This window comes from Natator depressus, chromosome 14 (genome assembly GCF_965152275.1).
Source record: "Natator depressus isolate rNatDep1 chromosome 14, rNatDep2.hap1, whole genome shotgun sequence".
Lineage (NCBI taxonomy): Eukaryota > Metazoa > Chordata > Testudines > Cheloniidae > Natator > Natator depressus.
This window is the reverse complement of record NC_134247.1, coordinates 44,982,480-44,994,516: the sequence shown is the minus strand read 5'-3', so window position 1 is coordinate 44,994,516 and position 12,037 is coordinate 44,982,480.

Here is a 12,037-nt window from a genome sequence, read left to right as displayed (position 1 = left end):
GCCCTGGGGGAGGGAGCTGGGGGGAGGGGACCCAGGCAGTGGGGAGCTGGAGCCGGTTGTTAAATTTGGAACCGGTTTTAGAACCGGCTGTTTCGCCGCTGCCCTGCAGGGGGCGCTGAGGCTTTGCTGGGCTCCGGCCGGGAAGTGCTGCAATTCCTCCTCCGGCCGCCGGGGGCGCTGCGCTGCGGGAGCCACCTGGGCTGCCGCCTGGCCCTGGGCACCAGCCCTGGGGCTGCCGCTGCTGCCGGGTGGGTCCCCGGCTGCTCTGCTGGGCCTGGGCTGCCTCCTGCTGCTCCCCCCGTGAGCCCCCCCACCCTCCCCGCAGCCAGCCCCTGCCTCCAGCCAGCCCCGCACCCCCTTGCCTCCAGACAACCCTGCACCCTCCTGTCTCCAGCCAGCTCCGCACCCCCTGCCCTGCCCACAGCCAGCCCCGCACCCCCTGCCTCCAGCTAGCCCTGCCCCACGCCCCTGTCTGCAGCTGGCCCCACATCCACTGGTGCCCTACAGTTCCCAGGGCAGTAACCCTGCACACCTGCTTCAATGAGGGGGGCAGGGAGCAGCTGGGACCCACACATGTGCACACCCTAGGGTGACCAGACAGCAAGTGTGAAAAATCAGGATAGGGGTTGGGGAGTAATAGAAGCCTATATAAAAAAAAAGACCCCAAAATTGGCACTGTCCCTATAAAATTGGGACATCTGGTCACCCTAGCACACCCCCAGGGAGTGGCAGGGACCCACACATGTGAAACAGAGCTCATTTCTAGTTCAGGCCCATCTTTTTTAAAAAGAACTTTAGGCAGGGTTAATATACATCCGTATTTTCCCGGACAGGTCAGGTTTTTTGGTTCTTAAATCGCCGTCCGGGAGGAATTTTTAAAATTTAAAAATTCCTCCGGGGAAAATACGGACATATGGTAGCCCTGTTGGTACAAAAAATACATACTGGGGCACATCCCTTAAATCAGAACTTTTTATAGGGAACCGGTTATTAAGATTTTAGCAGCTCATCACTGGACACAGGGGTGTTTAAAATCATGTGAGCTGATTGTTATTTTGCCACAACCAGCTCATATATATTTGCATACAACTGTTAGCATGTGTACGAGGTGCGAAGGCTGGAATTGTCAAAAGAACTGAAGCGACGTCAGACTCACTGATTTCCAGTGGAACTTGTGCTGCTAAGTAACTTCAGGTGGGATTTTCAAAAGCACCTAAGTCATTGAAAGCACCCTAATCTTATTAAAGTCCCTCCGACAATGGACCTGAGAGGGAAATTTGTCTGTTTAAACTTTCTGGAAAGCACTGGTTTGCTGTGTGAGATGTATTTTGAGACAGAAACAAAAGGTTGGTTTCCATATGAATTTTACCAAAAGTGATTTAAAATGAACAGAGCCCTGAAAGCCCAATCCGTTCCCTTGTGCCCGCTGCCCAATATAGGATGTAAAGGCAAAAACAGATGAGAAATATAGTGTTGATGACAAATACATGAATAATGCTGAATTCCATCATGCACGACATTTCCTGCTCGATCATCTCTTCCACCCCATTATACTGTCAAGTAAATAATCTAACTGTCAGGGTGGGAATGACTCTGGTAATACCAGGAATATAAAATAAAAATGAACGGATCATATGGAAAACCCCCTTGAGTTACACAGAGTTCAAACTAAAATGTCCAGCATCTGTCACATCTGAGTTGTTTTCATGAGGTGCAAACCGTGTATAAAAATTACCATATGTGTTCATGTAACTCATTTTTCTTTTTGAAATCTCCCTGATTTTGCTGTAAGCAATTTATTGTATCTGAGTTTTCTCCCAAAGTGGTCTTTCTAAAATGTGGATGAATGCATATTTTGACGGTGTGGGTTCGTATTATTAAATTTGCTGACAGTAGAATTGTTACTGGTGTGACTGTTGCCTGGTATGATTCACCACTGAGAATGCCCAATTCGGGACAGGGCAGATACACCCCAAACACTGGTGGTTTATTCTGTATATAGATTCACCAAAACAGTAACAGAACGAGCTCTTATATCCCCACACTGGTTAACAGGAAGCCAAAGCACAGTCCCCTCTCGGCATTCCAGCTCCTGGCTTGTCCACCCAAACTGGTCTTTTGTGATAAATGATTACTAAATCCAGAAATCACATGTAAAGTTCTTCCAGTCCCAAAGCCCCTGTCCTCAGGTCAATAGAGACTTTAGATCTTATCCGAAAATCACGCTGCAGCCAATCCCCTTTGTAACTAAAAATGAAAGTGATACATCTGATGAAGTAGGTTTTAGCCCACAAAAGCTTATGCCCAAATAAATTTGTTTGTCTCTAAGGTGCCACAAGGACTCCTTGTGGTTTTGGTGATACAGACTAACACGGCTACCATGCTGAAACCTAAAAACAAAAGGTTTATCAATAAAAAAGTAAATGGTGAAAAGAATCATCTACATTACAATTGATCTAGAGAGTCTGTAGATCAGGATCATAGCAGAGATGGTAGTTCTGCTACCTTGCAATGAGTCTTTCTGGATCATCCAAAAGGTTAGATACCAAATGGCAGTTTAGATGTAAAAACCTCAAGGAGTCCTTGTGGCACCTTAGAGACTAACAAATTTATTTGGGCATAAGCTTTCGTGGACTAGAACCCACTTCATCAGATGCATGGAGTGGAAAATACAGGAGCAGATATATACACACAGTACACGAAAAGATGGGAGTTTCCTTACCAAGTGGGGGGGGTCAGTCTAACGAGACCATTCAATTAACAGTAGAATACCAAGGGAGGAAAAATCACTTTTGTAGTGGTAATGAGGGTGGCCCAATTCAAACAGTTGACAAGAAGGTGTGAGTAACAGTAGGGGGAAATTAGTATGGGTACCCCCCCACCCCCGAGCAGTCAGAGGCATTGCTCAACCCCTCCCTTTAGGGGTGGAAGGGGGATCCACAGGAACACACGCCTTTATTTTGGGACTTTGTTGATTTTGGATAACCAATTGCGAGTAGTTTGCAGCAGAAGGAAAGGGGAGGGTGCGTTAAAGGGACATTTGTCTGTCAGACTGTCACACTGCAAAGTGGGAAACTGAGCAAAGGACACTGCCGAACAGACTGTGAGGTGGGTGTTGACTTATGGTTTGTAAACTTTTGAATCATTGTTGTGGTGTCTTCCCAAATTAATGGTGAGCTCCCTCTTTTTAATGAAAGTTTTCTTTTGTTAAACACAGACTCAGTCCTTGCGAGTGGGGAAGTACTGACAGGGGTGGTGTTTAGTTTTCCCAGATTACTGGGTTGGGGTTCAGGCTGGTGTTGTTTTTTAATGTGAAGAGGAAGCCCTAGATATTGACTCCAGCCCTTGTCACTACCGACACCACCTGGCAGAAGGGTTACACTACAGCCGACTGAAAAACTTCAACAGAACCATGTTCCATCAAGGAAAGCACTTCTGCAGAAGATGAAACACTGAACAAAATAGCGTCGGACAGCAGACATTTCATTATGGGGAACAACCAGGGAGAAGAATTTCCAACAATGTCAAATCATTCCCTTTTGACATTTTTCTGAATGAAAAGTTTCAATGTTTCATATTTTGCAAAAGATTTTTCATTTTGATTTTCTTCATTGTGTATTATAGAATATAAAATTAAAAGGCAATATCGAAATTAAGTCAGTTCAGAATAAAACGCTGAAACCTTTCATTCTAACAGTGTCAAAATGGGATGTTTTGACATTGAAAGATTTTACCCTCGTTTTTCTCCTAAATAGAAGTATTGTGTGGAAATGAAACACTTCCAATTAATGCCAAACAATTTTTTAAAAAACTCTTTCACTGAGAATTTTGAAATGTACACGTTTTGCTCCTAAGTGGAATGAAGATAAACATCAAAACCTCGAAATCCTTCATGAAATGGTATTTCTGTCCTCCCCAGAGCTTTAGATGGGATCCCAGTAATGAGCAAGTGTTGCCGGGATGTGGAATTAATCAGCTCTATGCTTGGCTGATACAGCAACTCATGGTATCAGGCGCTACCAGGTGGTCAAGGGACATCTATTTAGAACTCCTCACCGGCCATCAGCAATACCAGGAGAGATGCTGGAGTGCCATTGAGAAGTGAAGTCAGGAAAGTAACTGAAATACTTCCCTGATGGATTATATTTACTGAGGGACAATCTACACTCATTGCTATATTTGGGCTGAATTGGGAGAGCAGAGGGGAGGCCTGGCTGTAGAGGCTAGGGGGAGGGGAGACCAAAGGGAGGCCTGATTGAAGAGGGTGGGGAAGGGAAGAGCAGGGGTGTTTAAAACCATGTTAGCTGGTCATTATTTAGCCACAACCAGCTAATACATATTTAAATACAAATGTTAGCGTGTGTACGAGGTGCAAAGGCTGGAATTTTCAGAAGAACAGAAGTGACTTAAGACTCATTGAGTTTCAATGGAACTTGTGCTCCTAAATAACTAGTATGGGATTTTCAAAAGAATCCCCATCATAATGATTGTGTTCGTTAAATGTGTTAATATATTTTCCCCGTGTAGCTAAACTGCTTGTGTTGTCTCGTTCACCTTATTAAAGTCTCCCACTGGATGGGCCCGAGAGGGCAATTTGAGTGTTGAAACTTTCTAGAAAGTTCTGGTTTGCCAGGTGAGGTGTTTTTTGAAACAGAACCAAAAGGTTGGTTTCCACATGAATTCTGCTAAAAGAAATTCCAATGAAGTGAGCTGTAGCTCACGAAAGCTTATGCTCAAATAAATTGGTTAGTCTCTAAGGTGCCACAAGTCCTCCTATTCTTTTTGCGAATACAGACTAACAGGGCTGCTACTCAAACTTAAAATGAACAGAGACCTGAAATCCCGTTCCAATCTCTTGTGCCTGCCGCCCAATATAAAACATAAAGGCAAAAAGATGACAAATATAAAATTGATGCAAAATATAGGGGTGATGCTGAAGTTCCATCCTGCTAGATCATCTCTTCCACCCCCTCTTATACCGCCAAGTAAATAATCTAACTGTAAGGGTGAGAATTATTCTAGCAATACCCGGAATATGGATGGATCCTATGGAAAACCTTGAGATGCACTGAATTAAAACCAAAATATCCATCCTCTGTCATGTCAGAGTTGCTTTCATGAGGTGCAAACTGTGTATAAAAATGGCCATCTTTGTTCTTCGTGTAACTCATTTTTCTTTGTCTTGTAGCAGTCTCCCTGATTTTGCTGTACGCAATTTATTTTATCTGAATTCTCACCCAGTGTGGTCCTTCTAAAATGTGGATAAATGCATATTTTGAGGGTGTATGTTCATATTATTACATTTGCTGGCAGTAGAATTGTTGTTGCTATCAATAAAAAGATCCAGATTTTCTCTGACAAGCTCCTTTGCAGATCAGTGAAATAATGGTGCAAACCTTAGAACTAGTTGAATTATTCAGTATAAATAATAGCCTGTGCTAATTTGGGGCCTGATCTTCAGTACTAAGTTTAAATTCACTATTTAACCATTCACTGCCAACCATTTCAGAATAAAGACCCAACTAAGATGATTTATTGCACAATTCTGCTTCCCAAGTGTCAGAAGTCCCAAATATCCTCTGCCCAGACAACAAAACCTGCAGCTTTCCTTCAATATCCATATGACAATCAACATCCACAATGCTGTCACCAATCAATTAAAAAACCCTGCAGTGCTTTGAAAGAAGAACATTTAGCATCAAAATAAAATAACCCAAAGGAAGCTTCACCAAACAGGATTATTTACAATGATGTTTTTCAGTGAAAAAGCATTTTCAATTCTGCTGCTGAACTTTCAACTCACCCACAGCTGTGGACTACAGCAGAAACCAGAGGCCCTTGCTGCAGCGGTTAGATCCAGTCTGCAGCAAAGCGTTGCAGATCTTGTTTATACTCACACAGGAATGCACACACACAGAGAGAAGTGAGAGGGGCAATTTATTGAAGCAAGACACATTTTTCCTTGAAGAACCCTTTCTACAGTGTTGGTTATGGTCCTTATTTCATTGAACCAAATCAACCTACCTCTTTCCCCTAATACATGTCACTGCCACTTATATACAGCAGCATCTTTCACTCTCGTGAGGGTTCAGACCAGATATAGAGCTTGACTTCATTATGCTGGTGCTTGCCCTCCTCTCCCTTTGTCTTTTTGCATGAGAAGATCTGGTGACGTTTACTCAGCGCTCTCTTGGCTTGCAGGGCAAGTCTGGGGAGAACGTCCTTAGTTTCCCACCATCACGCTGTACGCACTGCATAGCACAAAGTTCCTGCTGGCTGTTGTCCAACCCTGCTGTCCCTCCGTTGTACTGCTGACCTCTCTCTGCTCCTGCCTGCACCCCAATATGACAGACAGGACATGAATTTCTAATACAGCAACTATGGTTCTGTGAGAGGGCACTTAAATGGCTTGCAGGAATGGTGCGACCTGTTCCTGATCCTGAAACTGACCTGCTGCGTGATGTCGGTCAAGTCATTCCATCTCTCTGTGCCTGTATCCCCATGTATAAAACGCAGTTTATGGTGCTTCATAACATCCCTGTGACGCAGGGCAGTATTGCAAAATCTGAGGGGAATTTATATCAGCAGTCAATAATTAAGCAAAGGGCCACATTTGATGGGATTTTCTATTACTATTTGAGAATTAGGATGGAAATGGGGCAAAGATCTGTGGCCAATTTTACATCAATATTCAATTATTTGAAAGAGAAAGAAAATGCCCTCAGAATTTGTATCAGTTTTTGAAAATTAGACCAAATCTGATGGGCTATTTTGTCAATAATTGATAATAGGAGAGACAAGGGATTTAATCTGAGGGGATAGTTGATCGTAGGAGGTTTAACCCCTTCCACACCATCTGTCCATAATGTGCAGTAATGACTCAGGCTTACAGTTTCCCTCCAAAACCAGAAGTGGTGGCAGTTTATTGCTGCTGGGGGAAAAAAGCCCCCAAAGCAGGGAAGTTAATATATATTCAAGAGGTAGAGAGGAAAGCAGGCAACATTAGAAAGGACTCAAGATCGATTTTTGAAAAAGAGAAAGCCATGTAACTATCAGAGGGGATTTTCAGTCAGTATTTGATCATTAGAGATAACAGTGGCAGTATCTGAGGTAGGGATTGTGTCAGGGCGAGAGGGCGATATGTGTTATAGAATCCTAGAATATCAGGGTTGGAAGGGATCTCAGGAAGTCATCTAGTCCAACCCCCTGCTCAAAGCAGGACCAATCCCCAACTAAATCATCCCAGCCAGGGCTTTGTCAAGCCTGACCTTAAAAACCTCAAAGGAAGGAGATTCCACCACCTCCCTAGGTAACGCATTCCAGTGCTTCACCACCCTCCTAGTGAAAAAGTTTTTCCTACCATCCAACCTAAACCTCCCCCACTGCAACTTGAGACCATTACTCCTTGTTCTGTCATCTGCCACCACAGAGAACAGTCTAGATCCATCCTCTTTGGAACCCCCTGTCAGGTAGTTGAAAGCAGCTATCAAATCCCCCCTCATTCTTCTCTTCTGCAGACTAAACAATCCCAGTTCCCTCAGCCTCTTCTCATAAGTCACGTGTTCCACTCCCCTAATCATTTTTGTTGCCCTCCGCTGGACGCTTTCCAATTTTTTCCACATCCTTCTTGTAGTGTGGGGCCCAAAACTGGACACAGTACTCCAGATGAGGCCTCACCAATGTCGAATAGAGGGGAACAATCACATCCCTCGATCTGCTAGCAATGCCCCTACTTATACAGCCCAAAATGCCATTGGCCTTCTTGGCGACAAGGGCACACTGTTGACACATATCCAGCTTCTCATCCACTGTAACCCCTCGGTCCTTTTCTGCAGAACTGCTGCCTAGCCATTCGGTCCCTAGTCTGTAGCGGTGCCTGGGATTCTTCCGTCCTAAGTGCAGGACTCTGCACTTGTCCTTGTTGAACCTCATCAGATTTCTTTTGGCCCAATCCTCTAATTTGTCTAGGTCCCTCTGTATCCTATCCCTACCCTCCAGCGTATCCACCTCTCCTCCCAGTTTAGTGTCATCTGCAAACTTGCTGAGGGTGCAATCCACGCCATCCTCCAGATCCTTAATGAAGATATTGAACAAAACCAGCCCCAGGACCGACCTTGGGGCACTCCGCTTGATACCAGCTGCCAACTAGACATGGAGCCATTGATCACTACCCGTTGAGCCCAACCATCTAGCCAGCTTTCTATTCACCTTATAGTCCATTCATCCAGACGATACTTCTTTAACTTGCTGACAAGAACACTGTGGGAGACCGTGTCAAAAGCTTTGCTAAAGTCAATGAATAACACGTCTACTGCTTTCCCCTCATCCACAGAGCTGTCGGTTTTACTCTTTATTTCCTGTCTTTTATAGCTCTAAACTGGGAATTATTTGCTCTTAGCAACTGAACTGGTTTAAACTAAGCTTTTTGTTTGTTTAAATAATGCAATGGGTTGCCAGGAGTGGCCATTGATGTAATCACCCCCACCCAAAGCACTTTTTAAAAGCTTAAATGGGTTAATCCACTCCACCTTCCTCATACAGTTAAAGCTTTGACACTCCTTTCCCTTGGCTGCACAGGGTGTGGTGTGTGAAAGGGGAGGCCAGGTGGCCCCAGCCAAGAAGCATGGAGCAGAACTGGGTGGTACCTCTCAGGTTGTTTACAGTTTTAGCAACTCACTTTAGGAACTCAATAAAATGAGGGGGGGGAGTGATTAGAGGAGATGGGGTACCCTCCTCCATGGAGTAAGGCACAATCACAAATTCAAACCATGCATAAATTTAATACAATGGTCCCAAAAGATACTGCGTGGGGTTGCAATGTATGTCACAACATGAATTCTAATGGCCAATCAGAACACAGGACTTCCTAACACGGTTTTGTAATTTCCTTTAAATTATAGATTCACCCTGCTCCAAGAGTAGGGATGGGCTGAACTTTAGCCTTCAGCTTTGCAGTGATAAAGTTAGATGAAATCCTAATGCTCATAAGCTCTTGCCAATCACTATGATGGTTACCTGCCATATTAACTCTATCCTCAAAATGAAACCTCCCAACACAAAGTACCAAGTTGAAGGACTTGTTTTAAAATTTGGAAGAGCAGCTCACAGACCTCTCTCCTTAACCTAAAGGATAGAACCTTGTTGCAGCCTGCATGAAAAGGTCCTCAGAGCAGACAAAACAATTGCAAAGCACTACCTATGGGATCCTCCTTGAAAGGAAATGACAAAGCCACTCACCAGTGGTGCTATGAGTTACAATTCATCACAGTCAGCGTATCAAAGGCATGTGACAGATGTTAAAAGAGTCAGCATGATTGATTTGATCTTCACCCATAATCAGAACAAGGCCCTTTGCCAGTTTAGTCAGTATACAAAATGCTGGCTAACAATCAGATTGACAGCACTCAAGGAAATGACCCAAGTTGCCTTGTGTAAGTGTTCAGACTCACCCAGCAGCACCTCCTGCTGGCTGTCCTTGGGAATTAGCTCAATTTCCAGCCCCGAGCACCATCTGCAGGCCAGTGATCTGCCTTATCGCTGGCCCCCGGTCCCTCCCAGGACCTGGTGCCCTTGCCTTGGGTGCTGCCCCCCTGGCAGTACCCCCACTCCCTGGGTCTCCCCAACCCAGGGAACCCTCACCCATTATCCCCACATTGCCTCAGTTGTGGCTACTGCCAGTCACCATCTAGCCCCCATACCCTGGGGCAGACTACAGTGTAAAAGCCAATCACCACAGGCAAGAAGGGGTTTGGACTGGCTGCCTTTACCCACCCTCAGGCTGCCCCTCTGCAACCCCAATACCTATATGGGCCTGGAACCAGGCCCTGCAGCCTAGAGAGTTGCTAGCCTAGGGCTTTCCAGCTCCTGAGACCTTTCCCCAGCCCTGCCTCACTCTAGGTCCCCTGGGTGAGTTCATTTGTTCACCCACCCACCTGGCCTCTCTCTCCTACTAGAGAGACTCTGGCTGAGCTGCTGGCTCCCAGCCTTTATAAGGGCCAGCTGGGCCCTGATTGGGGCGTGGCCCAGCTGTGGCTACTTCCCCAATCAGCCCAGCTTCTAGCCCACAGCCCCAGCCCTCTCCTGGGCTGTTTTAAGCCCGCTACACCTTGACAAAAAATTCTTCATAGTTTCCCTTTAAAAGGAGAATATAGACAAAGCAACAACAGAGAAGATTTTTACTGTCAAAATAATTTCTTTAGTAAGGCCCTAATGGTCACTTCCTTGCCCTAAATCTCTTCAGATTAGAGACCCAATGTCTCCCAGCTGGATTTGGTAGATACCTCTATTACCTTGGCAAGTGACAGTGGCTCATACACAAGCAGAGATGACAGTGTTTGTCCCCCCAAAATAAACCCCCCCACTCTGGAGTCTGATAATTTGGTCTGAATCTGCATGTTATTTTCTGAGAAATGGGTTAAAAATCACTCACAGTGAAAACTACTTGATTGCATACACAGATCCACCAGCCCTTTTTGTCCCTTGGAATAGCTTTGCCGATCAGGACTTTGCAGAAGTTAGCTGGAGGCTAAGAAGCCCAGCTGTGCCTCATGCAAAGCCCTCGGCACAAGTGTAGTGGCGTGGCTGCCCCACTCCTGGAGACCAGGGGTTTGTTGAAGCAGTGAGGGCAGCTGAGTGAGTAGCTGACCACAGGTGTGGCCAGCTCAATCAGGTCCACAGCTGGCCTGGATAAAAGGGCTGTGGGTGCAGGTGCTGACTTTGTGGCTGCTCTGGGGTGGGGGTGAGGGTGAGGGTGAGGGTGAGGGTGAGCACCCGCCCCCGCCCCCGCCCCCGCCAGCTCCAGGAAACGTTGGCACTTATGGCTGTGGGGCCAAGAGACAGAGGAGTCTCGCTATAGCCCTGGAGTGGGAAGGGCCTAGCTGCCTGGGAGCAAGGTACCTGAAGCGGAGCTGGGCTGGGGAAAAGGGCAAGAGGAGCTGGGGAGCTCCAGCCTGGCAACTCCTCAGGCTAAGGCCTTAAGAAGTACTGGGGCTGCAGAGGTGCAGCCCAGGGATGGATAAAGGCAGCTGGTCCAACCCCCTTGCCAGTGATGAGTGGCCATTACAGACTGCAGTCTGCCCCAGTGAAAGGGGGCTAGATGATGACTTGAAGTAGCCACTGAGGCAAGGTGAGTATAGAGGGTTGGGGGCTCCCTGGGGAGGGGAGACCCAGAGTGTGGGAGTACTGTTGGGGCAAGACCCTGAAGTAAAGGGGCACTGGGGTCTGGGAGGGACACGGGGGGCCTAAGGCAGGCGAGCCACTGGCCAGCAGAGGGTGCTCTGAGGCTGAAGAGCTAATTCCCAAGATGACCAGCAGGAGGCATCGCGGCGGTGAGTCTTGCTTCGCTACAACAAGATATCGAAATGTTTTCATGCTGCAGTTGGTGAGAATCAGGCAGTGACTCCGGCCCCCATTATTCCAGCCACCTGTTTTCCCTCTTCCTCTGTCACAGACCATCTGTATATACCCTGCTGACCTGTGAGAACATGGCTCGGAAGACGGTATTTAGAAATTATTGTATCCATCACGGAGAGCAAATATCAAGCAGAAAAAAAGATGGTCACTGCCACAGTAATTGGGTTGACTGGGAGGGGCATGACTCCAGGATCCTCCCCTTCTAAAGGCTGGAATACCCCTGGCAGCTAACAATTTTCCCAGAACCACCTGCTGCAGAGAGCTGTGCCATGAGCTAGGCTGTAGGTACCTCTGGAGTCCCACAACGCAGTGACCCAGCGATGGCTGGAAGAAATGCTGTGGAGAGCTGGGTGTGGATGTGACAGGTGCTGTTTTTCCAACAACTGTTCTACAGGGTGGCCATGCTGCACCATTGCAGGGATCCACAGCGTCAGGTGCTGTCACTGCATAGTCTTTCGTGGTAGAGCCTCCCTTTGCCAACTGAAACCACAAGGTGTTTCCGGACTCACAAGAGTAACATGAGACAATGTACACATAGAAAACACCTGTTTGGTGTGCAAAGTTCAGAATCAGCCCATTTCTGAGAACACTAAAATGAAACTAAATTAGTCTCTTCTCTGCAGAA